The 27,059-nt window shown below is 46.0% G+C and overlaps 1 protein-coding gene across 2 annotated transcripts in view; it reads right to left on the bottom strand.

Annotated features, from left to right (window-relative positions):
- Positions 1-9,983, bottom strand: part of Sh3bp4 (SH3 domain binding protein 4) — an 80,022-nt gene extending 70,039 nt beyond the window's left edge. The window contains exon 1 of one of the 2 annotated variants that reach the window (XM_028755416.1): positions 9,801-9,983. The gene's annotated coding sequence lies outside the window, so the exon portion shown is untranslated. Of the gene's footprint in view, positions 1-9,449; positions 9,487-9,800 lie in introns of those variants that run through there. The other variant, XM_028755417.1, reaches the window with a different exon arrangement.
- Positions 9,984-27,059: the final 17,076 nt, after the last annotated feature.

Genomic DNA, 27,059 nt, shown 5'->3' on the forward strand with positions numbered 1-27,059 from the left:
ATGTAGCTTATGATCAGGGCAACTATGAACTCTGTGGTTACATAGTAAGCATGCCTTTAATACCAGCCCTCTCACTCTGGAGAAAGAGGCAGGAGAATCTCCTGTGAGTTCAAGACCAACTTGGTCTATTCAGTGAATTTTAGGATAGCCAGGGCTACATACTGAGACCCTGTCTCAATAAATATAAAACGTACATGACAAACCTCAACACAAACCTGGTGTCAAAAGCAGGAATGCAAATCCCATTTATCAACCTGAAAATATCAACTTCACATAAGCAGCTTTAAAAAACAAAACCAAACCAAAAGTATTTGTTCAAGAAAGATCCCTGTAGCAGAAGCACCATGCCGTACCCTCCAATCTCGACACTCACATAAAAAATGTGAATGGTTCCATCATCAGTGTGTGGACCACTGTTGATGTGAACTTCCTCCCCTTTAACACTCTCTTTTGATCTAAAAGGAACATGTAGTTATTGAGTAATAATATGAATTCAATGAAGAAACAGATTTTGGTTGGGGGGGTTGATAATTTCTAGAAAAGAAAAAGCGTCCGTTTTGTCGACAACTCATGCATCTATAAAGTACTCACTGTGGTGGCAACATGCTTCTCAACCCCAAGCCAAGCAAGGCACAGAATCCTCTAGCAAGCAGCTTCCTACCTTCCTAGGGTACTTCTATGCTGTCAAGCAGAGCAGACCAACCTATGTCTGGGTCCTGGAGCACAAACTGCAGTACCTCATCTCTCTCCTTCCCTTCCTTGTCCCCCTCCTCTACCTCTATGGGGCTCCTCCTCTTCCTCCTCCTCCCAGGACCTTGAACAAAGGGCAAGGTAAACACACTTGCTCTTTAAAGGTCAGTGGGAATGTCTAAAGAATCCAAACCCAGCACTCTGTTCTGATGATGAGACATCCTGACCAGGTCACGCCTTCATCAGGTCACTGCCCTGACCACAAAACACTCCATTTACTCAATATTTAAGAACAAACTCCAGTGTGCACATAAGACTCATAAAAGGCCCCAAGTCAGAATGAATCCCAAACCCACCTCAGATAGGGTGTGGACACGTCTCATGATCTCCTTTGAAAATCCCAACAGCGAGAGGTCAGCCCTGAGGTCACCACTTACAGACCCAACTTCAAAAGGGACAAACGGGGAAGCCCAGGTTCGGCTGCACTGTGACTCGAAACTGGCCCAGCAAAAGGCCACTGTAGAGGCCCCTAGGGAAAAGGAACTTCTCAAATTCAGGCTCACCAAAGTCTTCTTTCGGCTATTGTTTGCCACAATGGCCTGGTACAAATGCAGCATGCTAGGAGAACCTGATAGGCATTCAGTTACTTAATTCCCAGCCAGGATCTTCCTGAATGACTTCGGGTTACGCAAACTAGCCCATTTCAGATTTGACTGACCACAAAGAAACAGCTACTTACAGACGTGTCACAATGCCCGCTAGAGGGAAAAGCCCAATAAAGTCAGGAAGAATCTGAAACCACAGAAAAACTTATGTTAAAAAACAGTTGTTTCAGCCGGGCGGTGGTGGCGCACGCCTTTAATCCCAGCACTCGGGAGGCAGAGGCAGGCGGATTTCTGAGTTCGAGGCCAGCCTGGTCTACAGAGTGAGTTCCAGGACAGCCCGGGCTATACAGAGAAACCCTGTCTCGAAAAACCAAAAAAAAAAAAAAAAAAAACAGTTGTTTCAAGAGTGTGTGTGTGTGTCCGCAAACTGTGACATGTCCTTTGCCTCTATTCTACTAATTCTGATAAAAACATAAGCCAAACTCAATGTGCAGGTGTGCACAGAAACGATTTGCAGTGTCTGCTGGCATCTGCGATGGATCCTGCTGTCTTATCTCCACTATGGCCTTGGAGAGGTACCAAATTCAAATGCCATTTCCTGGCCCCAACCCTTAAAAGGTGAGCTATTCAATGGCTTCCCAGTACCTGCCAGGAATAGAACTGCTCTTTGAAAGGCTTTAGGGACAGATTTCTGAAATGAAACACAAGTTTTGTGATAGATAGAATGTCTGAAGAGGAATGAGGCTAAGAACAAACTGTAGCAGCCAGGACTCTGTGGCTGTGCTCTGCTCATAAGTGCCACTGGGCTGCCCAGGACACAGGCTGCCGTGGGCCAGCATGATGCGTTAATATTTATTTCATAGGTGATACGTAGGCACTCATGAATTGTTTTCTGGTAGATCATTACATAGTATCCCAATTTTCCATTTATGCATGGGCTATATGCACTTTGACACATGCTCTGTCAGAGCCACGATTCTTGGTGAATTTCAAACACTTAAATGTACTTTTTTTTTTTTAAAGGATATTCCACAGACAACTTTGTATCCTATTGAACATTCAAGCCCCTTTACAAAGAGCGATAATGTAACACTGGTAAACAAAGGCAGGGTATATCTGCCTGAATTAAAAGTTACATTGCATTCGACTCTGTAATGGCTACTTGACAGCATTTGTAAGTAAGCTATTATTCATAAGCCAGAGTACTAAAGCCAGAAATTACTCTGGTCATATATTCTAAGTTTTAGAGTGCCAAGATACCTTAGAAGAGAAAGTTAGGCTTGTCACTGTGTGGCAGGACAGAGTCATCACTGTGATTCCCTCGGCCAGTGCACCCCACTGTGCATAGAAGATGCAGAGAGTAGAAGATGTAAAGGGGAAAGGAGGAGGTCAGTCAGTAAAGGAACTAAGTTCAATCCCCAGAACCTAATAAAAGTAAAAGCAGAGTGTAATAATCACAGTACTGAGGACTCAAAGACAGACAGACAGACAGACAGACAGGCCAACCGACTGACAACTGGAACTTACTGCTGAGTTCCAGGTCAGAGAGAATGTCTGACCAATAAAACCAATTAGATGGTGTCTGAGGAATGACAGCCAAGGCTGTCCTCTGGCTTCCACATACACATGCACACACATGCGTGGTCACCTGTACAGAGATGTGCACCCACACAGGAATGTTACCAACACACACACACACACACACACACACACACACGTAAAGGCAAAAGGACACTGGACAGACAGATAAATGGTACAGGGCAGCTCTTGACCTTGGGAAAACAGGGGAGCTCTGTTTGGGAGATGAAAGTACCTCATGAGCCAAGACTTTAGAACAAAAGCCCCCCACCAGCGCTCACAAAGGCTGTGCAAAGAGCTGCAGATGTAACACCTGGGCAGGTACTTGCAGGTTGTTCTTAGCCTGCTAACCCTAGAGAATATCTTTCCCTCCTTCCCTGGGACCTTCAAGCCTACTGCCCATATGATGTCAGCCCCTGAATATCTGAGAGCATCTTGGCCCTACCCTGGCTCCTGCCACCCTGTCTATCTGCTTACCCTCAAGTGATGGATCTGCTTCTGTTACTACTCGCAATTCTTCTCCATTGTCCTAGAGGCCCCACCTCCACCCCCACCCCTACCCCCAGATGTCTTAACAGCATAGCTCCTTTAGGCCTAACCAGGCCTTCATCCGAGGGGTCTCAGCTCCCTTTACTAACACAGCACCTGATGCCATCTACTTCTGCATCAACACAGCCTTAGCCTTCCTATCCACCTTCATTGGGTGACCCAAGGTGGCAGCTTCACAGTTAGTCTCCAGAGCCCACAAAGCAAAGAAGAGCCCAGGCCTGTCCTCTTTTCTGTGGTCCTTCTCTTCCCCTGCCTGTGACCTGGAGTCTCCTCCAATATTACACCGATAGGATTCCAATGCCTCTTCCAAACCAGACCTGCTAACCATAGCTGGCTGGGGCTGAAGATGTATTGCTAACCATGGTTACCAGATGAAGGACACTTCTCCTCCATGTATTTAGTACTGCTGAAGAGCATTCTTAGGCTTTAAAATTATTTTATTGCTAATCATGGTGGAGAAAATATAAGCGCCCCTTATATGTGTGCTAAGCCCAATGATTTCAAACATTCCCTTGATAGAGCCCTGAACCCTTTCCCTCTTTTACCTGGATGGTTCCTAGGAAAGCTGCTGGACCTCCTTACCTCTGCTTTAACATGCAAGATCACCTCATCACACACACCGGAGGACCAAATCCCTTTACCCAGTCTTCTTCCAAACTAGAAGAAGCAACCAAGACCCAGCAAGGAAGGACTTACCATTACTCTGTGATGAAAAAGCCACACAAGGCTCCAGAAGGCAGCTGGGAAAATTGGCCTCTGCTTGTCCCTCCCAAAAACACAGCACTTCCCTGGATAATCTTCTACACCAGTGGAAACACCACTGCCTACCAACACACACACACACACCTTAGAATTCAGGATTTTGGCCATGCTTCACTCCAAGCTGCCTGTCCAATTCTCTTCTCACACAAATCCCTCATTGTATACATCAGTGGTACTGAAAGCTGGGTTCCTGTGAGCATCACCTAGGCACTTCTGAGTTACAGACAGGCTGGTGGGGACAGCTTGCTAGGTAACGTGCTTGCCTTAGAAAACAGGAGGACCTGAAATCAATCCCCTACTGCCTACTTCAAAAAGCTGGCATGGTGGTGCATGTCTGTAATCCCAGGGCTAGGGGCTCACTGGCCAACCAGTCCAGCATAACTTGGTGAGTCTGAGGCCAGTGAGAGACCTTGTTTTTAAAGCAAGGTAGAGGAGAACTGAAGAGATGGCTTAGTGTTAAAAGCACTTGTCTCTCTTGCAGAGGACCTGGGTTTGGTTCCCAGCCCCCACATGGTGGTGACACCTGTAATGCCAGTTTTAGAGGATCAGATATCCTCTTGTGACTTCCTCGGGAGCTAGGCACTCATGCGGTGAATACAGGCAGGCAAAGTTAAAAAGTGGGTAAGTAGCTCCTTAGCGTGACAGTTAAGATTGATCTGGCCTCCACCGGTACAACACACACACACACACACACACACACACACACACACACACACACACGCGCACACACACACGCACACACTACCTACCTCTATAGACCTGGAAGCCCACACTCAGAGAGATTCCTACCAGGTGGGAGCAGAAAGCACATTTTTAAGGTCCCTAGTGATTTTAAATCGGTCTGAGTTTTGAAGCTCCCTTGCTGGTCAAATTAGGTCGCTCAGTGTCCCCCAAAAACCTCTGCAACATTTGCATCCAGGAAGACCCTGCCTGAGCTAAGCAATTATGTCACCTCACTGAAGGGTTTGGTGGAGGGGCTCAGCATATGCAAGATCATCTGAAACTTTTTTTTTCTGGCTCCCGCATATGGTTAAACGTGTAGGAATTTTGCCAGCCCACGCTGGGAGCTTAAAATCAGCCCGGGTGGTGGGAGTGTTTACACCACAGAAATTGGCAGAGGCTGCCACCCAGGCTCTTTGTTTTTCTTCCCTGGAGCAGGTTCCCAGCACACACCTGGCACCTAGCCTCCTACACCAGAGGCTGGATAAACAGGCCTCAGATTTCAGTCACGTTCTGGGATCTTCATGGTGGCCAGGAGAAGACTGAAAAGAATTTGGATCCATAAAATTCTCTGAAAGAAAGGATTGTGGGTTTGTTGTTGTTGTTGTTGTTGTTGCTGAATAGGCTCAGAAGAGTTGAGCTAACAGGCATCTATCCACAAAGTTCTCCTGGGACAGGCCTCCACTGAGCAGATAAGAATAATCTTGTTAGTGTGCCATTTATTTGAATGTAAAGAGGAAGGTGGAATCCTTATCTTTCGTTTACTTAACAGCCTTCCTATAATCTTAACTCTTGTGATGTCATCAGCCCAGAACACCTCTCTTGGTGGTACAGGGGCAGGCAGGCTTCTTAGTAAATTCTGGCAGCCTTCTTGCAGCTGTAGAACCTCAGATCTTTCAGATACATCAAGCTCTGCCCTGCAGACAGGTAGGGTGAAGACATCCGCTGCGGGAGGGAAGGTGCACACTGGCTGCCTTCCACGAGGCCGAGAAGGCTTCATCACCTTCAGAGTGTGCGCTGGTTTATAATAGTGTAAGAAAGGGCACCCAGCTATTTCCATGCCTGTTTCTTAACACTCCCCAAATGCATGACTGAGAGTGTTTGCTTCTTTAATTTCAGCACTCTGTAAGGAGGGATGGTGTTGGGGGAGGCTCTGGAATGCATTGATCCAGGTTCAAATCCTGGCTCAAGCATGTGTCAACCTATTGAGGTGGAAGACCAAGCAAAATTCTGCCAGCTTACCTGTCAGCAAGAGTATCTGTGCAGACTCCCTGAAGATTCCAAAAAGATACAGAAAGTGTCACTGAAGTGATGTTGTTGCGTGTCCTGGGGAAACACTATACATGTCTATTCAACCCAGAAGGGGAGCCCATGATAGACCAAAGTATGAATGCCACCACTGAAAATCCAAATTGATGAACCAATGAGTTTTATCGGGCTTACTTAACAGAGCTAAAATGACTCAAGACAGCTGAGTCACCACAAAGCTGTCCTCCACCATGGGTGACAGTTCACAAGAGCTGGGAACCCAGAACACACTGCACAGCCTGCAGGCAGCTCAACAGGTTGGAGAGTGTCCTTTCTAAGTAATTCAGTTTGTCTCTACCTCTTCCAGGCAGCTAGGATGGTCTCTGCTTCTTCCAGGAAGCTGATCTGATCTCAGAGTCCTCTTTGCAGCTTAGCTAGCCTGAGAGTGACTCTCAGCTTTTATTGCTTATTCTAGAAAGGGACCTAGTGAATCTGGTCAGTTTCAGGAACTTCCTGAAGCTATTTTGAGTTGCTTTCCTAACTGTTAAGAGCCGATGGTCACCTCTCCCTCCTTAAAAGTCAGCCTTAGCGCCTTCCTTACTGAAGCACTATGCAAGCTCTGCCCTTTGAAGACTCACATTTCTCCCATGAGCTGGCCTCCATGCCTGGGGTGTGGAATTATGCAATGTAGATTCCCTGGGGCCTACTGAGTAGCTGGCCAAGGCTTCTTGGAGGACACTGAATGTAGATGCATTGTTCCCTGGGTGTCTTGGGGTTTGGTCAATAATGTTCCTGTCACTTCTCCAAAGAGGGGCAGTTGTAAGGCTTGTGTTGTGCAAAATTTCTCTAAAGCCAGGACCTAGACGAAACCACTAGAAACTGTGCTGGAAATGGGGCAACAAATGTATCAGCCAGTGCACTGGTGGTTAACACAGCTATCTGCTGGTTATCCCCTTTCCTGGCCGTCAGATAGTAACCTTGGGACAAAGAAATCTTGGTGCTTTATCTCTAGGGCCCTGGGAAATGTCCCAGGGACCTGATTCCAAGTCTCAGGAGAAAGATGGTAACACAATCCCACACAGGTGTCAACTCTGAAAATAACAAAGCTATAGGAAGCCACAAAGCTGTCCACTTACTGAATACAATTCCAACTGGGAATTAAGATGCTGTGTCCGGAGCCAGGATTGCAAGTTAGGAACACAGTGGCTCTGGCTTCCTCCAAGTCAAGGGCTCTCAGAGAGACACCAATGGCCTTCTCCCCCCAGGAGGCACACAGGCACATGCGCCCCCCCACACACACGCATGCACACACACACACATCATTCAGTGTCAGAAGCTCTTAATTGGCTGGGAACAGAGGACTCAAACCCAAGAGGCCTCCCAGGAATCGAGGGTGTAAACCCCATTCATCACTTATTCTCCCATCTCATTATTAGACTAGAACCAACATCAGAATAGAAAGAAAGTCTGTGCAAACAGCCGGGAGGGGAATAATTCCTGCCTGCTGCTGGATTAGCAAACAGCAAAGGAGAAATTCTAGGAAGACCCCCTCCCTCCCCCAGTCCCTTCTACCTCCACCCAGAAAATTAGCAGCACAACTTCTGTTAACAACAACCAGAGTGAAGGGTGCCTCATCAACAATGTATCCAGCCAGCTTTCCGGACCTTTCCAAGGCCCTGTCTGAGCTCACATCTGCAACCAGACCCAGGCCACATCGACGTGCTGGTGGGAGTAACAATTAAGAAAGGAAACTACCAAAGGGTCACCAGTAAATGAAGAAAACCTTCCAGCCTGGCTCTCAGCGGGGAGACAGGGAGAGGACAAAAGGCAGCCTGTGCCTCACCTCTCTGTCTGGGTCCCTATTAATTGTTCTTTAAGAATATTAAAGCCTGGTGCCAGGACCTGGGGACAACAGGAAAAAAAAGGAAAGTCCACAGAGGCCTTGCTGGCATTTCTGCAGTCAGCCTCGGAGCCGGTCATTGTTCACTCGGTAAACACGTGAGACATAAAGCAAATCGCTGGGAAACCAGGTTGTTCACTTCGTGTGTCCTCCCAGGACCAACTGTTCTCTCGGAGGTTGACCTGGGCAGGCATTTTACAGGACATTCTACAGCTTTGTGTGTACCAGACACCAATGCCCCCCTCCCCACTTTAGGACACCCTCAACCCCCAAGTCCAAAGATGGTGCAGGAAGGATCCTTGAGAAGAACAGCTACTTCCAAGCCTCTCACTTTGAAGGTCTTGGCCAGCACCAAGAAGAGGAGTGTGCTCTGGGATCCCTGAGGTCTGCCTAGATCTTGATTCCTGGGCAGGGTAGCCAAGCTCAATGTAGCTTGTTTTACCTAGCTACCTAGATAACACCGTGTAACAGCTAAATGCTCCCCAGCACATTGAAATACAGCCGCTGTCCATCTAAGGATGCCAAAAACGCTCTCCAAACCACCCATTAATTTTTATGGTGGCCTAGGAAGCAGATTGAGAATCATTACTGTCATTTTTACAAGACTCAGCACCAAAACCACGGACTGGGCTGAGGTACCAGGTCCCCCACTTCTCTCCATCTGTACCCACCATCTCATGGGAAATCCCAGTACATCAAAAGGGTACTCACGACTATCAGAAACAGCCTTTGTGGTAAGGCAGGCCAAAAAATCCAAACTTTAGACACAAGACAATCAGAAAGGTGGAGAGTGGACGGTTTCATGCAAGGGTTTTCTCGGGGTTAGGCAAGACGGCGCCAGGTAAAATTCAAGGATTAAATCTACAAGGCTGTGACACCCCCCACTCCACCCCCAAAGATTGTGGGATCTGCGTAGATCTCTTGTGTTGTTTATTTCCGCTCTGGACACTCATTGCTTTGATAATCAGAGCAAAAGTTATACGAACTTTATTTCTGCTGCTAAATCACAGAACACCAATCTGCTGCACTAACAAGGGAAGAATAAACACGAATAAAGCCCAGCATGGTGTTCTCTTTCAAATCTCACAGATCCACGAGGCTCCACAACCTTCTGCGCACGCAGAGCGGCCAGCCAGCTCCCCACCGCTCCTCCCGCGCGGCATCTGCAGGCTCCCCACACTCGGGAAGGGCCAGCGCCAGCCAGCCCCACAGTCCGCAACGCCAAGCCCCCCAAACCCGCACACTACAACGCCAGATGCCAGCTGAGAGCCTCCTGGCCCCCAAACCCTCTAACAAGACACATTGGGCGGCGCAGGGCGGCTTCCCGGTAAACAGCACTTGCAGAACAACGCTCCTCTATCCTAACCGCTCCCACCCGCACACCCCGGCGCTGTCACCTCGGGGCTGCTCGGTCACTCGATCACCAAGACAGAGTTTTCAATTTCATTCTCCAGGAGGGCTCTCCGAAGAAGTTGAAATGTGCATTGTCACCAAGTTTAACCCGGAGCCGCGCTCTTCTCGCTCCTCCCCAGAACCGCGCGGGTGGCGCCGCGACCCCTCTCCGCCCTCCCGGAGACCCAAGGCCCTAGCGACCACGATCTGCAGCCCGGGTCGGGCCGTGACCACAGAGGGCAGGGCACCGGGAGCTCAAGGGGTAGCCAGGCTAGCCGCACCCCTGAGCCAGGGATGCTGCCCGAAGCCACAGCGCGCGAGACGTTAGGGTGCGCCGTCCGGCCCCGGGCTCCTACCTGGCTCGCATGGCGCCCCACGGGTCCTGCGGTTCCCCTGTCCTGTGGGGCTCACCCGGCCGGGGGCGCGCGCGGCTCCCGGAACCACGGCCGCAGCGATCGAGGCAACGGAGGTGGTGAGGTGCCTAGACGCCGCGACAACCCAGAGCTCTCGGCCCCCGCCGGCGGGCGCTGAGGTGGTCTGGGCCGGGGCGGGGCGCGAGTGCGGGCGGGGCCGGGGCGCAAACAGCGGGCTCGAGGAGGGCGGAGCGCAAGCAGAGACCGCGGGAGGGGCGGAGCCAAAACTGGGGGCGGAGCGCGAGAGAGGCGGGGTGAAGCTCAGGCTGGAGCGTAGGGACCCGGGGAGGAATCGCTCTCTCAAGGCGGAGTCTCTGGTGGAAAGGCGGGGCCTAGACGATACTGGGGCAAAATTGGGCGGGGCGTGTTTAAAGGGGCGTGGCCAATGTGAGGTTGGAGCGAGTAGGGTTTGTGCCCGGAGTTGGGGGAGGGCAATTCTTAGCAAAGGCGGGGCCTGGCTGAAGGGGCGGGGCGTCCTGGAGGGGCGGGACGGACTGAGCGGCTGATTTACTTAGAGAAGCGGCTTGGCTGACTGGCGCCTCCACTGCTCCGGCGCGATTCCCGCCAACACTCCTCCTTGTCTCCTTCCTTAACAGCTCCAGTTAAAGAGAGCGGGGTTGGGCCCTCGGGTGTCTTTACCCCTGGACCCAGAGATGAACAAAAATGATGGAGACCTCCGGTGCTCAGCTTTCAGGGAGCTTTCGGTCCCCCGGGAGTGGTTAAGCAGTAAGACGGAGAGAGAAAAAAAAAAAAAAACTCAGCTTAGAGAACAACTACAAGGGGATAAGAGCTGCCCGCTAAGCAGACTGCAACTGAATACAAGTCAGCATATTTACACTTCTTTTGCCCAGACTCACACAGAAGTAGACGCTCAGTGCGAGCTCAGTGAATGAACACACTGAGAGGCAACGGAGCAAAAGCCCGAGCTTGGCTGCTCTCATGAGTCATCTCACGGGAGCAGACAGAGGCCTGTAGGGTTGATTGCCTCAGTGAGGTCACCCAGCCTTTGACGGCGGTGGTGGTGAGGACGGAGAATGAAGGCTGCCACTTGGAACCAGTAGCAATCATGTCTTTAATGTTGTCGCAGATCCAAGTCCAGCAGCCCATTGAGTCCATCCTCACTATCATCGCCGGCGACAGATACCATTCTTATTTTCAAAATGACTTCAGACGTATACGCAGATTATCATATTCAGCAAGATCACATGGTGTGGGGGGGTCAGTATTCTATCTCCCAAGTTCTTTATGCTCCCCTTCCCCTCAACCCTTGCACTTGGTCTGGGAGCCTCCGGTTGTGGTTTTGTTTTTGTTTTATTGTGTGTGCCCTCCCCCCACCCACACCCCCACTCCCACACACACACACCCGCTCGAGATCTAGTCCTCGTGGATTCAGGTAGACTTACGGGTCAACCTAGGGCTCAGAGAGTGGAATTGAATTTCATATTCTCTTCGAACATAGAAACGAGCACAATTACTCCTTACATGTAGCCGTAGACCTTTAAAAAAGCAGTCTCCTGCAGGTGCAGGTGACTTACCTGGTTGGAGGGGGTGGGAGTGGAGGGGACAATAGCATCCAGACTGGAGGGCATGTCCGGAGCCAGCCTGCTGTGCTGGGATCTCTAGGTCTCTGTGTGAGTCGCTTGCCTGTATGAGTATGAAAATTAAATACAGAGCATAAGCCTCGGCAGAGTGCCTAGCACAAAATAGCCATCACTGAATATTAGCTATTTGTATTCCTGCTACTCCAAATGACTCATGTTTAGACTCATGTCTAAACCATGTCAGAAAGAAGGAGAGGGAGAACATGCATGAACATGGCCTGGGGTTGTAGCTCAGTTGGTAGAGTGCTTGCCCAACATGCACAAAGCCCTGGGTCCCATGGGGATGTGGTGGCTCAAGCCCGCACTCAAGAGATGGAGAAAGGGGGACTCAAGGAAGATGGAGGTAGGATGATCAAAAGTTGAAGGTCATACTCCCATACACAGTAAATTTAAGGTCAGCTTGGGATATATAAGACCCTGTCTTGGAAAATGGAAAGATGGATCAGAGGTTAACAGCACTGGTTGCTCTTCCAGAAGACCAAGCTTTGGCTCTTAGCTCCCTCAGGGCAACTTACAACCGTCTCTAACTGGAGTTCCAGGGAATCTGACACCTTCTATTGCCCTTCACGGCAGCAGGGATACCGTGGTACACAGACATATACTCAAGAAAAACACTCATTTACACAAAATGAAAATAAATTAACCTTACTTAAAAAAAAAAAGACCTGTTGGGTTAGATATCATATACCTTAATCCCAGTATTTGCTAAAATGAGGCAGGAGGATTATGAATTCAGAGACAGCTTAGCTCTATTACTAGACTGAATCTGTCTCAAAAGGAGAAACGCTTATAAAACATTGAAAAAGACAAGTGAGTTGTAAATGATCAAAGGTACAGAAAGCTGAGTTCCTCAAACACTGCAAATGGCCCAGCACGTGGCAGGTTCCTCAGCTGCACTGAGCAAAAAGCTCAGAAAGGAGCAAGAAGGTGAGAAAGCCCAAGTGTGGCCTAGGCAATGCTTGGCTACTGGAAGCAATGGTTGGAGACACACCACACACCAAAGTATGAAGCTGGGCAGAAATCAGACTGTAACATGATGCTTTGCCTGGGGAAGCAGAGAGCATGGGCTCCAGTGTCCACCCAGACAGAGTATATGGTATAATCTTCAAGTGAGCCTGCTTCCTGAGTGAGGAGTAAATGGAATCCAGGATCATGAAGCAAAATAAGGAAGAGGAAGAGGAGCCCACTTCTTCCTGCCATAAGTCGGATCTGACTTCAGAAGAGCTAAACCAAGGAGAAAGAACACTGTGTTTAGGTTAAGTCATCTGTGAAGCATTCTGAGTGTTCTGGAAAGAACGAGACCTCTAGATATGCTTCCTGGTGAACCGACCCTTTGTGGTTCCACCAGTTTTTATGGCTTGCTCTTTTGTAAAGATTGCTTAGTCAGAAGGAAGGAGAAAATGAGCCACCCCAAGCAGCCACCGTGTTCAAATATCCAGCAAGCATTACTGCCACAAATGGAACTTCAATAACCCAGTTAATAACCTGGGGTTTTCAGCACAAGAATAGTGTTCATTTGTCTTGTGGATTACAGAATTCTAAGAGCTGGGCACAGTGTCACACACATAGTCCCATCAGTTGGAAGATAGAGGCAAGAGGATTAGGAATTCTAGGACAGCTTCTTTTACAGAATGGGTTCTAGGTCAGCCTGGGGTCCATGAGACCTTGTCTCAAAACACAAAGAAAAGCAAAACATACTAGAAAAAAGTGTGGTATAAATGTAAACATTGCTCCTGAATCAAACCTTCTCTTGACATTTCATGGTGAAGTTGGATTACTTATCTGTCTAGAGACTTATTATAAGCTAAGACCATGTGGATGCATATATATATATATATATATATATATATTTAATTGGTGTATATACTTATGGATATACACATAAACATGTACTAAAAGACAGTGTGGTGGCCTGAAAAATCTGACTATCTGGGCTCAAATGCCAACTCCACTACCTGATGGCTGGGTGACATGGAGAAAGGCCACCCTGCACCTGTTTTCTCACCTTAGGATAGGTGCAGTTGGGAAGGCGAGATGGCTCAGCAGATAAAAGCACTTGTCATGCAAAGCCTGACAGTCTGAGTTCAATTCCAGGAGCACACATGGTGGAAAGAATTGACCTCTGACCTCTGTACCCAGGCCGTAACATGAGCATAGCCTTCTCCCAATAAATAAATAAACAAATAAATGTAAAAAAAATATAGAGATCTGTGTTACACTCACAAATATTAACATACTGGGCACACAGTACATCACTTACAGATATAACCTATTATTTATACATATGTGTTCTGACAAATGATTCTTTGATTTACATTAAATCCAAGTGAATGAGTCTGGTTCTTAAATAAACTCCAAATAGAAATTTCCTTTGCAAAGGGATGTCCATGTTGCTTTTAGGAAGCAGGTTAGTGAGAGTGTCCAAGACAATGTCTCAGCTAAGTTCTGCATAGGTTCCTCTGCAGGTGTGTGCATGGTGTGCTATGAAACTGCCTTTTGGGGATGTCTCATATGTTGTTAAGCCTTGAGTCTGAAATCTACCCCCACAGAATCACGTTTGGAATCCTTGTTTCCCAGCCTAGTGGTGCTATTTGGGGACGCTGTAGAACCTTTAAGAACTATGTCATTCAGGATGGGGTTTTCCTCATGAGAGCCTGGCCCCTGGTTCTTGTCTTCTGTTCTGCCTGCTGTCTCTCATATATCCCCTCCACCAGGAACTAAGCTGTTTCCCTCACTTTCTGAACTGAAAACCAGCTGAAACTGTGAGTCAACTTTAATCTCCCCCTCAACCCACTTCACCCATTCTCCCTATTAGGTTTGTTACACTGATACAAAAGTAACTGACTTCTAACATCTGTATCCAGGAAAGTGGGATGCAGAGAAGAGACTCGACACAGAAGACAGGTTACTAAGCCCAGCAGTGTTCCATGCATGGCCCCTGCTCCACGCTAAGTATCCAGCAAAACAGCTAAAGCACTACCAGGAACATCAGCTCAGACAAGAGCAATGCCAAGTGCCTCTTACTAGGCTGAACTCTGCAGACAATCTCTAGTAAACGACAGCACTCTAGCTACCTGGAAAACACTTCACATAAGAGAATAACTACTTAGGAGTCAAAAGCACGTCCAGTAAAGCATCTCTCCATCTACTAGGGTGCATGCTCAGCCATGGGATAAAAAGGATACTATTTCTTTAGAGGGATAAAATCAATAAGGACCAAAACAGTGGTGTGGAGGGGAAAATAAGATAAGTTGAGGGAAGGAAGAGTCATTTTGGGGGGGTGTAAACTAACCCCTGTTAGGTTTCCCCTTTCTCAATGTATTATCACAGACACACACACATACACACACACACAGAGGGGGGGGGCGGGCAATGCTCACTGGACTTAGTGAGTTAGTGAAAATGCAGAAGCAGAGGGCATGGAATTAGGAGGAAGATCCAGGGAGAGTTAACAGGGGGCTGGAAGGTGCATATGATCATGTTTCATTGTATACATTCATGAATACATTATATACATGCATGAGTGTATACATCAAAGAACAAATAAAAATGCATACATAACCTAGCCAAAGAAGGGCTAAAAGCATATAGTAGCGTCTACTTTTCCAGTGGAATATAATAGTCACAGAATAATATTTGGAGGGAGAGTTACATGTGCAACAGCCCACAGTTGTTATCTGTTATATACAGAAATTGATTCACCTGAAGGAATGAAAAGAACTTCAGATTTGGGGCTGGAAAGATGGTGCACCAGTTAAGAGCATGTACTGTTCTCATAGAGGACTAGAGTTCAGTTCACAGTACCCACATCAAGTGGATTACAACCCCTATAAGGGGATCTAACACCTGAGCCTTCATGAGCAGCCCCACAAACAAGAACACGAGTGCCCACACACACAATTAAAAAGAAATGTTTTTTGTTGCTGTTGTTGTCTTTTTTTTTTTTTTTAAAGAAAACAATTCAATACTGTTTGCTCTGGCTTCCAGTGTGAAGAGAGATCGCTGGCCCTTAGGCCCCAGAACTTCAAGCACAGCTTCCCATCCATTCTGCAGACAGCATTACGAAGAAAGACTAAAGACAAAGCTGCCTTCTTCTGAAAAGCTCAGGCTTTCTATCCGTGACAAATGTTCCCTTGCCTAAGAGTCACATTTAAGAGATTTTCTAATTAACAGAATCTGTAGGAAATTCCACCTTCTTTGTTTGTGTTTGTTTTAAACTGACAACGCATCAACATGACTCTTCGACTAATATTTTGAGTAGAAAGTTAGATTTATAACAAACTAATGTTATAGTTTATCCTTTGATAATTGTTAAAAGAGTCAGCTATGAGCCAGGTGTGCTGGTGCTCCTTTGTAATGCTAGCACTGGGTGGCTGGGGAGGAGGGCTGAGGCAGGGGAACCCCAAGTCTGAGGCCAGCCTGAGCTACTCACCAAGCCCTTGCCTTAAAATTCAACAAGGGGCTGGAAAGATGGCTCAGTGGTTAAGAGCACTGACCAGAGGCCCTGAGTTCAATTCCCAGCAACCGCATGGTGGCTCACAACCATCTGTGATGGAATCCGATGCCCTCTTCTGGTGTATCTGAAGACAGCTGCAGTGTACTCATATACGTAAAATAAACAGTCCTTAAAAAAAATCAACAACAAAATAAGCAAGTAAATGCACAGGGAGACGTAGCTCAGCTGGTAAAGAACTTTACTTGGCAGACATAAAACCCAGGTTCGATTCCCAGCATCAAATAATCTAGATGTCTGTAACCTCTGGCAGGATAAGTAGATAAATAAATAAATAGCTGACAATGGCAACAAAATGAAAACATTAATATTTTAAGCCGGGCGGTGGTGGCGCATACCTTTAATCCCAGCATTTAGGAGGCAGACACAGGCAGATCTCTGAGTCTGAGGCCAGCTTGGTCTACAGAGTGAGTTCCAGGACAGCCAGGGCTACACAGAGAAACCCTGTCTTGAAAAATACAGAAAATAAATTGTGATATTTTAAAAAGCAGTTCTCTTTCTCTCTTAACACCTACACTTAAATCTGTGTGACACTTTTTCTTAATAAAACTCCAACCTCAAAACCACTTTCAAAAATAAAACAATGAAAGTCAGTTGTGATTCTAAAAAAAGGACTAGCCATGGCACTGAGGTCAGCTGTAGATGTGACTTCAAGGGGCACAGCTGAGTTCTCAGAATTCAGAACCGAAGGCAACTGCCCTCACATGCCTTAGCTTTTCTTGCTTTGGAGACAAATTCTATACATATTTTAAACATGAATCTGATTTGAAGTTTAGCCTAAAATGTTACATATTTTGTTGTCATGGGATGAAAGTCTAAGACATACCGTTTGTGATAAGTTGCTATGGCTACTATATGTTTATTTCTTAAGTCTCTCTCATTAGTGTGTGTGCTGGGGACCAAACTCAGGACCTTGACTACCATGCTAAGAAATCCCTTTGCCATTGAACTACACCCAGAATCCTTCTTTATATATCCATTCTCAGAGTAAACAGTGAGACACTAATCCATAATTTACTTTTTAACATTTCCTCATTTTCATGACATCCTAGGTATGCAAGGGAGAATTGCATATTACAGAGTCAAATAAATAAAACCTGCTTTCTTTAAAAAAAAAAAAGTCATTAAATGACAAAATCATTAGACAGTCCAGAATGTCTACTTGGACTGCCGAAAAATACCCTTTAAATAGAATAGTAGCAAGGGTTGTTGGAGAAGTATTTATTTACTGTCTACTATTTGCCAAGCCCTGGGCATGGCCCTGGGAAAGGATGATCCCCAGGGAGATAGGCAGATCTGCTTGTGCCACTGGGGTGCTAGTATGGAGAAGAAAAGACCCATAGGCTCATGATAGGTGCCTTAAAGAAAACCCAAGGAGCTGTGAAGAACTACGTGACTGCTTTGGGAACTGGGGCTAGAGCAGATCATGGGGGAACTGAGGTCAGATACAGCAGGGAAAGGAAGGGGTGTGGTGGGCAGAGACCCTGTGGCTGCCAAGAACTGTGTGCATGGTTACATAACACTCATCCTTATGCCTGCATCCTTTCTAGATTCTGCATGGATCTTCTGGATTGTACATTGAGAGTCTAGAGCTTCCATGATGTCCTAGTTACGTACGTACGTGTGTGTGTGTGTGTGTGTGTGTGTGTGTGTGTGTGTGTGTGTGTTAACCTTGAGGTGGGAATGGATGAGGTGAAGTTGAAGGAGTACTAAGGGGACCTGTCAGGAACCAGGAGTCACAGGGCTCCAGACACAGCTCTAATCTTTGCTACTTCTCTACCAGCCCAAAGAATATAGCTTTACCAAGAATTTAATATTACAGTCCAATAGGAAAGAGCATCTAATTTAGTCAGAAAATATTGGGTGACCTGTTATTCTTAGAGATGTTTGTCCTTCAAACTCTAAAATTGAGTCTATCCATTTTGGTGGCTGTCCTCAAACACACACACACACACACACACACACATGTGACTAGAATATCATGGAAATACTAGAATCTCAATGTACAATCTAGAAAGAAGGTCCATGTAGAATCCAGAAAGGATACAGGCAAAATGATTGGCTTTAAGAAAACTTCTGGAAATAATTCCAAATAGTCACTACTTCCATCCTTTATTCATTACGTATGCAATGACTGTATCTGGAATGCTTACTGTGTGCCAAGCAGTGTGTGAAGAGCTGAGGAGAAGACAATATATGTTCTAGCCCCTTCTACCTAAATAGCACCTAGCTACACTGACTGGCAATACCCTATAGTACAGAAGATGAGGAAGATAAATCAACAGGATCAGGCTCCAGAACACAGAAACAGAACAAGCTATGGTATGTTAGAGGAGAGGAAGAAATGATGAAAAGCAGAGGTGGGTGAAACACAGATTACAGAAGCAACTCAAAAGACCAGTAAAAGTAAGAGTTGGTTGACTGAGAAGATAAAGCTAGGAGCTCTCAGCTAGACCAACTACAAGTAAAAGAGAGACTACTCCGTGAATCAGAAACAAGAGATATTACTTAGATTTTTCAAAACCTACCTTAATCATGGTTCTTTAATGCTTCCACCTCCCTTCTAGCCTACCACCCACCAGAGGCAGGGGAAAAGAAAGGTTAATAGGAAATGCAGGTGTTAAACCTGTTTAAAAATACTTCTTAGGGGCAATTCCAAACCTCATTGTTAGTAGTCCAGTCCACTAGCAAAACACCTAACACAACTCAGTAGCAGCATTCGAGTCCACTCAGCAAACACCAAATCCAAATCAGTAGCAGTGGCTTGTTCCAGAAGAAACCACAAGGCTCCGCCAGCACAAGTCCACAGAAGTGGCAAGAAGCAGCGTTTCTCTCTACAAAGAAACGACATCAGTGAAGAAAGCAAGACGAACGTGAAGACCAGTGCCAGCAAAGCCTAACAGTGACCAGCAAAGAGTTGCAAGGTGAACCAATGCAAGAGCATCATCCACTGTTTGCTGGGTTTGCTTATACTCTTTCCAAACATCACATGCCTCTCAAGCATCTGCTCTAACAGAACATCACATGCCCCTTTACTAGACAACTTGCAGAAAAACACCACTAGTCTGTTCTCAGTAAAACATACTCTCATATGACAGCTTCCAGAAAAACATCACGTGACAGAACTGAGTCTCCAACAAAACCTGGAATTCCCACTTCATGTTACAACCACCATAGAAACCCAAAGGCTCCTGAGAGAGTACTGTAAGTTACACCAGTAAGTAAAATGACCCGGATGAACTGATAAGCTGCTGAATTGTTAGAGTTTCACTCCAATGTCATGACAAATGCACCAATCAAGAGTAACTTAGGGAAGGAAAAGGTTGATTTCTCGTCTGAGTGTCTCTCAGCAGCTCTTACTGCTTATAAATGCTGGGGAGGGGAGGGGCCTAGTGAATCTGGTTAGTTTTAGGGAAGTCCTAAAGCTGTTGAATTTACTTCATGAGGTTTAACCAACTTTCCTGCAGAATGGGATGTTTTGCCTCCCTTTTGGACATCTAAGTTTTAACAAGCTTCCTTCCAAGATGAGATGTTTCGTCTTAGAAGGAAACAGCTACCCAATAATGCCATACAGGGAACTCAAACAATTCTACAGGAGAAAAAAATCTGATTATAAAATGGGTTGGGAATCTGAAATAAACATTTCTGCAAAAAGACAGACAGACTGTCAACAGAAGTATATAAACATGCTTAATATCACTAAACATTTGAGGAATAAATACAATCCACAGTGTTAGGTATCAACTCACAGTTATCAGACTGGATATTATCAAAGAACAGCACAGAAGAGATGGTTCAGCAGTTCAGAACACTTACTGTTCTTACAGAGGACCTGAGTTTACTTTCCCAGCACCCACTATGAATAGTTCATGACTTGTACCTCCAGTCTCAGCACAATCTGACACCTCTGGTCTCCTAGGGCACTTGCTCTCATGTGCGCATACCCCCCCCACACACACACACACCCTGCGTGCATGCACACACACACATAATAAAAACAAAAATTATAAAAAAGAAGAAGAAAAGCCAAGTCTAGTGGTTTAGCCTAATAATCCCTGTCATTCAGAAGGCAGAAGCAGCAAGACTGTAAACTCATGGCCAGCCTGGGCTACAGAGTGAACCCAAGGCTAGCCTTGCACCTTAGGAAGACCCTGTGTGAAAATAGCAAACATGCAAATGAATTTAAAAGCAATAAAACAAATGAAAAAAATAAGCACTGGAGGTGTAACTAAGAGGAAGGAACACTTAGGATGTTTGCTTATCCTAGCCAAGACTTTGGGTTCAGTTTCCATCAACACACACACACACACACACACACACACACACACACACACACACATCGTCGTCAAGGACACAGGAAACAAAACACTGGTACTTTGTTGGTGTTGATGAATATTAGTGCTGCTACTATGGAAAACAGCATTGAGAATTCTCTGCAAACCGAAATTAAGAGTTGGCATGATCCATCCATCCCACTTGTGGATATTTACCCAAAAGGTTTGATATCAGCATGTCAGAGGATGGCCACACTCCTGTGTCACTTACAACACTATTTCCAGTGATGCCTTCGGAACCTAAGTTCTCACTGGCAGGTGAATGAAGCAAAGGAATGGCATATGCACAATTCAAATGCTACCAAGTCCAGCAGGGAGGAAGGAAAGTCTGCCGTTCCTGGCAATCTGGATGAAACTGGAGAACGATTATGCTAAGTGAAATAAACCAGGCACGGAAAGACAAATACCACCTGTTCCCTCTCATCTGTGGAATTTCAAACAACAGAGATTAAAATGGTTGTTATGGAGTCTGGGTGGGGGTGAGGAGGTGTGGATCAGAGGATAGAGAGCCTCACCTCAGCCCAGACGGATATGTTGAGTTGCTTTTCCTTTCCAAGTTCTGTTGCACAGTGTGACAAACATGGCTGTGTTGATGGCTAGAGTTGATTGTCACCTTGGAAGGATCCAGAATCACCTCAGAGATAAGCCTCCAAGTATACCTGTGAGGTGTTATTTTAATTAGGTTAACCTCTGGCCATTTCCCTGTGAGATTATCTTGATTAGGTTAACCGCTGAGAGAAGACCCACTCTGAAAGTGTGGTTTCCTGGCCTGGGATCTTGTACTGGGAAAAGAGAAGAAAACGGGCTGAATAGGAAGCATTGACTTCTCTTTGATTCTTAAATGCTGATTTGATGTGACCAACTGCCTTCTCAAGCTCCTGCCTCCAAGAGGGACTATGCCTCAAAATGTGAGCCAATAAAACCCTTTTCTCCTGTGAGTCACTTTCGTCAGGTCTCAGGTGACACGACAACAAGAAAAGTAACCAAGAGATGGTTGACAGCACCGTGGTATACATACGTTTCTAAATCTCTAAGGATGGTTATTGTGTTTATAGTGCAGTATAATTGTGGAGGTGGCTATCTTGGCGGGTCTCGACAAGGTGTTCCTCTAAGGAATCACACCATATGACGGGCCTAATATAAAGAAAGTTTATTGGGAAAGGGAGGTAGGAGACCTGCAAAGGGGTAGAAGCAGAGAAAGGGGGAGAAGGAAAGAAAGAAAAAGAGAGGAAGAGAGAAAGAGAGAAAGAGAGGCCGGCTGGCCAAGAACATATGGGAACAGAGAGAGAAAGAGAGAGAGAGTTAGGGTAGCAAGCAGTTCCTCTTCATACACCTGGCAGTGACACAAACTGTTGTTAGGTAGTTGTAGGTCATAACCTAGAGGAATTTTCTGTAACCCAACAATAATTCCAAATATTTTCACCAAAGAAGAAGAGTCGGTGGAAGAGGAACATTTGGGATGGACATGATAACTAGCTTGATTTAATTGCAAATGCATTCATCTATCACGTCAGCAATCCATCTGTACATACATATAATCCATAAATACGTAACATTGTAATTTGTCGATGTATATTAAAATGGCAATTATCTGTGACTGGAAGACAATCAATTTGTGTTTTTAAATACTACAGACTGGCATGGATGTAATTTCTTTAGAAAGCTTACTTAGTATATTGCTTGTTTCCCCCTGCAGATTAAAGAAAATTATGTGTCTGTGTGTGTCTGTGTGTGGGTATGTACAGGGGATGCAGTGCCTTCAGAGACCAGAAGAAGGCATCGAGCTCCTTAGAGCTGGAGTTACATGTGGTTGTGAACTTTCCAGTGTAGGTACTAGGAACTGAACTTGGGTCTTCTGCAAGATTCCTGCGGCTGATCACTGCTAAGCCATCTCTCCAGCCCCCACTTGTCAAGTTACTACTTTTCCAGGGGAGAAATGAAGTGTTGACACCCCAGATCAGTTACAGACCAAAGAAATGATTTCATGAAGTCAAGCTTGGCGAACCAAAGAGTTTATTGGAATTACATACAGAGGCATGGGTGACTCAAAGGCAGCTCAGCACTGAAAAGTCCTCCAGCATGGATGGCCAATCCCAAAAGCTGCATTCCTCAGCCCCCTGCCCAGCATGCAGACAGCTCCACTCAAGACTTCTCCCTGCAGCCTCTGTTTGCAGCTCACCTTCCCAGAGGAGCCTGGGAGCCTTGGGAAGCCTTTGCAGGCTTCTGGAGCCGAGCACACTTTTCACTACTTTCCCAGTGTTAAGAGCCTCCCTCCTCCACCAGGAGAGAATGTTTCAACTCTGAGGAAGTAGCTGCACAACACCATCTGTAGGTTTTTCTTCTGTTTTGCTGTTCCACCTACTGGTGGGCAGAGCTCTTCTCTCCATGTGCGCTGTTTAAGATGCTGTAAAGGGCACGTTCACAATCTCTTGCTCCCTCCCTCCTTCCCACTGTCCTCTTTCCTGCCTCTCTCCTGTGATAGGAGCTCCTTCTCTACCTTTCAGCCACATCAACCACATTTCTTTTTGCATTTCCCACTCTTGGTGGAGTCTCGATCATGGGGAATAGATTTGAGATTAGTGTTAAATGGACCCTTTCTTGCTGCTGATTCTGGACCACATGTGGGTTTTGGTTATGGTGGTGGTTGTGGTGGGGGTGGTAGTGGTGGTGGTGTGTGTGTACACATTGGTGTATTTGAGACTGGCCTCCAACTCTATGCTTCCAAAGATGAATTTTTGACCCTCCTACCTCCATTTTCCAAGTGCTAGGATTATAGATGCCAGCACATGGCTCCTCCCGTGGTTTTTAACACCTAAAGAGCTAATGGGTGTTGTAAGTTCTTAGACTCTGGTGTGTATGGGTGTCTCAATTTCAATAGAAACCTTTTCTTCGTGTTATTACTTCTATTACCCATTAAGAAAGAACTCTCATGGGTGTGTTTCTGAGGGACTGACAACACCCAACTCTAGGTAAAAGGACTCTTGTCAGCCCTAGCATGGCAAACATGGCTCTGTCAGGCCTTGCCCTTCTCCCCCATTCCCTCTGCCTTGGTAAAAACTATTAATTACATTCCTAAAGCTAGCCACTTATGTCTTTTGTATTCATTTGGCCAATTCCTCCTCCTGAGGCTGATTATCAAGATCCAGCTATCAATGTATTGAAGTCCAGAAACCAAAAGCCCCCATTGACTCATCTAATAAACATATCCACTTAAAATTAAATACTCCTCCTAACACAGGGTTTCTCCTTGTACCTTTATAAACTGCCATTTGTCTATGGGCTGTGTCTGTCCCCTCTCTACCCCCAGGCATTCCTTTGTCCTGTTCCCCTCTGGGATAAATCCTCCTTCTCCCTCTCTCTTGTTCCCGTTCTCTTCTCTCCCATCCTCTATCTCCTGCCTTTGTCTCTCATTCCCGGCCCTTAGTTTCTCAGGGGCAAGTAAATCTCCCTGGTGCTGAGAACTTGGTCTTTGGAGTGTCCTGAGCCAATACTTGGTCTTACACTAGGCAAATGGGATTGGCATTCCAGAACTTGGACCCTCATAGTATAGGAAGCAGGGGCACCTAACATGTCAGAGAGTCTTTTAGACACCAACAGAAGGCAATATTCTCAGAGAACAAACAAAGACTATATTAAAAGTCTGTAATTACATACTGCATATTTTTAAAGGTTAATCTTTCTTGCTTTCTTTTTGATAGTTTTAATGTAACACAACCTGGCATTGAACTTGTCTCAAACTTGCCATTCTCCTGTCATGGCTGAGATTATAAGCATGTACCACTGTGCCTAACAAAAGGTTGAAATCTCTGCTATGGGTTTGCCGTTCCTAATGGTAGAAGCAGTGGGGTGGATCTGCAGGAAGCTAGTTTCTGGGCATCTTTTCTACCAGGGAACTCGCATCTTTCAGCTGGGATCACCCAGGGCTCCACAGAGTCTTGTTTTTCAAATGCTTGGTGCCTTTGCATTCCAAGTCTTTATCAGTGACTCCCACAGGGACCTCTTCTGACACTGAACCCATCACCTTAAGGCTGGACCATTCAATCTGAGCTCTGGTCTTGCTTCTCAGGTCCCTGTGAGTAGAATCATGATATAACTCTGGCTGTCCTTTTCTAATGACATAAAAATATTTATTTTATTGTTTTTATCACATATATCTGTGTGAGTCTGTGTACTTGAGTGCTGGTGCCCAGGGAGGCGAAAGGCTTTAGATGCCCTGGAACTGGAGTTAGAGATGGTTGTGAGCTGCTGGGTGTAGATGCTGGAAATCAAACCCCAATTCTCTGGAAGAGCAGTGCATGCTCTTAACTCTACAGTCATCTCTTCCAGACCCATTCTCACTGGCTTTGGGGAACATATACTTTTCAGAATAGCACTTCCTAGCTATTGTGATCTTGGGCAAAAGTATTTTCTCACCAAGAACAAGTCTCTGGGAAATTGAAAGTGCCATGAGGCCGTGAGCGCCACATACAGCAAGTTCTCTGAGAACACTGTGGCTAGAATCACTCCACGGTGCCCCAGGGTTTCTAATGAGCAGAGGTCCTTTACATGTGTTGATTACATCATTCTCGGTTTTCCAGAGATTGCCCTGGGTGCGACTGCCCTGCTTCTGTGATACTCGCCTCCCAGGGCTGAGCTCTGCACACATCTGGAAAGGAGGATGGAATGAAGGGAGATTCCTCCTTTAGCTCAATAATTTTTTATTTCATTAATTTATTTGTGTATGTGTGTGCACATACATGTGGGGGGGAGGGGGCTGCTACAGCACTGGTGTGGTGGTCAGAGGACAACTTTCAAGAATCTATTCTCTTCTATCATGTGGATACCAGACATAGAACCCTGGTCATCAGGCAGGGTGCTAGGTGCTGTTACCCACTGAGCCCTTTTTTAAAAGAAAAAAAAAAAGCAAAAGCAAAAGCAAAAACAAAAACAAAAACCCCATGTCCCTTTGATTCACATTAGGCCCATGTGTCTCCAAGAGGGGTTTGGCTAGTTACCGACTGTTAATACTAAGGTCATAAGGCCATTTTAAAAGCTCAAATGTTTAAAATGATAAACTAAGATTTTTATTCTCATGACATCTCACTGAGAAGAATGCCCCTTCTTTTTGACCCAGAGATCACTGGCAAAAAGAAGTATGGCAAATTATATATAAGTGTCCTGTGTATAAATGAGAATTTATCACTTCATCCAGAGGGCAGAGTCCACCTTGTGAAGAGAATCTCTTTTTCTCTTATTGTTCTCAGAAGTTGCTCTTGGTTCTTCGGTTATAGCTTTTACTCTTTAGACTTAAAGCACAAGAGGAAAAAACCATAGTAACGCCTGCCATTCAAAAGTCCCTTTTTACAGAATAAGAAAGACAGACCAGAAGAAGCAAAGATGTGTCAGGAGACAGTTAGGTGCTTCTTGCTGACACTGAAGCAAGTGGTGATGAGACCTGTGGTCATGATAGCAAGCAAAGGATGCACTCCGCAATGTTAATGTCTCTTAGGGTCTTATTGCTGGGAAGAGACACCATGGCCAAGGCAACTCTTTAAAAGCAAACATTTAGTTGGGGCTGGCTCACAGTTTCAGAGGCTTAGTCCATTATCATCACGGCGAGAAACATGACAGCATGCAGGCAGACATGGTGTTGGAGAGGTAGCTGAGAGTTCTACATCTTGATCTGAATTTAGCCAAAAGGAGACTCTCTTCCACAGATAGCCAGGAGAAGGCTCTCTTTTCACGCTGGGTGGAGCTTGACCTCAAAGCCCACCCCCACAGTGACATACTTCCTCCAATAAGACCACACCTCTTAATAGTGCCTCTCCTCACAGGCCAAGCATTCAAACACTAGTCTATGGAGGCCATACCTATTCAAACCTCCACCGTGTCACTAAGGTAGAAACTATGGAGTATGGGAAAAGACAAGTGAGAAGAAACCCAGAACGAGGCTTTTCTGACTTAAGAACTGATGGCTCCTTCTTGGAATGAGGCCAGAACTGGAGAAATGTGCAGATGAGTCCACCAAGATTGAAACAATCCATCCAGCAGGGAAGCTCCCTAAACAGGAAGGTAAGCAACTAAAAATAGACTCAGGAAGTCCCTGAAATGAACCAGATTCACTGGCTCCTCCCTGCCAGAGTAGGCAATAAAAGAAGCAAAGAAGCCCCCAGGACCAGATCTGCTGCCTGGATTTGGTTTAAGCCACCTTGGTCACTAGGAAAGGACACTCTCCAGCCAGTTAAACTGCCTGCAAGCTGTGCAGTGTGCTCCAGGGTCCCAGCTTTTGTGAGCTGTCACTCATGCTGGGGTAGGCCTTGGTTATGCTGCTGTCTTTGTGTCATTTCTCCTCCTGTAAGTGACCCTTAAGCCACACTCCTGTGAGTAACCCCAATAAGCCCATTGGTTCATCAAGTTGAATTTTGGTGGTATTGTGGTCTGTTGTGGGGTCTTTATCTGGGGTTAGTAGCATCTCTGCAAGAAAGATTTTTTCCCACACAACAGGAAACAATAAGATCAGATCTAGACACTTGAGTCTGAAATATTTATGTGACAACTAGCCAAAGCCACTGTGTTCCCTATAGAGTCTGGTACTTTTCAAGATTTGGTCTCATCAGGCAGTGGTGGTGCACACCTTTAATCCCAGCACTTGGGAGGCAGAGGCAGGCAAATTTCTGAGTTCGAGGCCAGCCTGGTCTACAGAGTGAGTTCCAGGACAGCCAGGGTTACACAGAGAAACCTTGTCTCAAAAAAAAAAAAAAAAAAAAAAAAAAAA

The sequence above is a fragment of the Grammomys surdaster genome, unplaced genomic scaffold (genome assembly GCF_004785775.1).
Source record: "Grammomys surdaster isolate TR1022 unplaced genomic scaffold, NIH_TR_1.0 126059, whole genome shotgun sequence".
NCBI classification, from domain to species: Eukaryota; Metazoa; Chordata; class Mammalia; order Rodentia; family Muridae; genus Grammomys; species Grammomys surdaster.